Genomic DNA, 978 nt, shown 5'->3' with positions numbered 1-978 from the left:
ACGCATGATATATTAAAGATCGATATACGCATAGATAGATAGAGATAATAGATAGATGAACTAGAGAGATAGATAGATAGACCATAGATAGTATATGATACCATCAGTAGATAGATAGAATCCATAGATCGATGCGATCCCTTATAGAAGATAGCTCCATCGATCGATAGATACCATAGATAGATACTAGAATACCATAGATGCATGACTCATAGATAGATAACATAGATAGACTCATAGTATAGATCATAGATAGATACACTAGATAGCATATATACATACCATAGAGAAGATACATAACCCTAAGATCGATAATATACCAAGATAGAGATGAGATACCATAGATAGATAGATACGATTAGATAGATAGATACGATGATAGATAGATACCATAGAAGATACGATAGATAGATAAGATAGACGATACCATAAAGATGCAGATAATACCATAGAATCATACATGATAGTAGAATGAATAGATAGATATAGATACCTAGATAGATACCAATAGACGATAATAATAGCATAGATAAGATATATATAGATACCCTGATACATGCATTAGATTTACGTAGATAGATAGTATACCATAGATAGATATATAGACTACCATAGATAATAGATAGGAGGTAAGATAATGCTACAAGAGATAGATAGATAGATAGAGAGCTACCCTGATAGAAGATTAACTCATAGATACATAGATAGTATGAGATAGATATATACCATAGATACGATTTAGATAGATACCATAGATAGATAGATACCATAGATAGATAGATAGATAGATACTTTATTCATACCAAAGGAAATTTTAGGCATCCAGTTGCAAGACAACCCTAACACAACAAACACATAATATATCACACATATACACACATATATCACTCATACCTAAGAAAAAAAATCACTCCCAGAAATGGCAATGACCATGATAAGGTGAGATACTATTGTGCAGTAGATCATGATAAAATATTA

At 31.0% G+C, this 978-nt stretch overlaps 1 protein-coding gene across 1 annotated transcript in view; it reads left to right on the top strand.

Annotated features, from left to right (window-relative positions):
• caska (calcium/calmodulin-dependent serine protein kinase a) overlaps nt 1-978 on the top strand; it is a 195624-nt gene that overhangs the window by 92586 nt on the left and 102060 nt on the right.

Source organism: Etheostoma spectabile, chromosome 11 (assembly GCF_008692095.1).
Source record: "Etheostoma spectabile isolate EspeVRDwgs_2016 chromosome 11, UIUC_Espe_1.0, whole genome shotgun sequence".
Lineage (NCBI taxonomy): Eukaryota > Metazoa > Chordata > Actinopteri > Perciformes > Percidae > Etheostoma > Etheostoma spectabile.
This window is presented reverse-complemented; position numbering and strand designations above follow the sequence as displayed.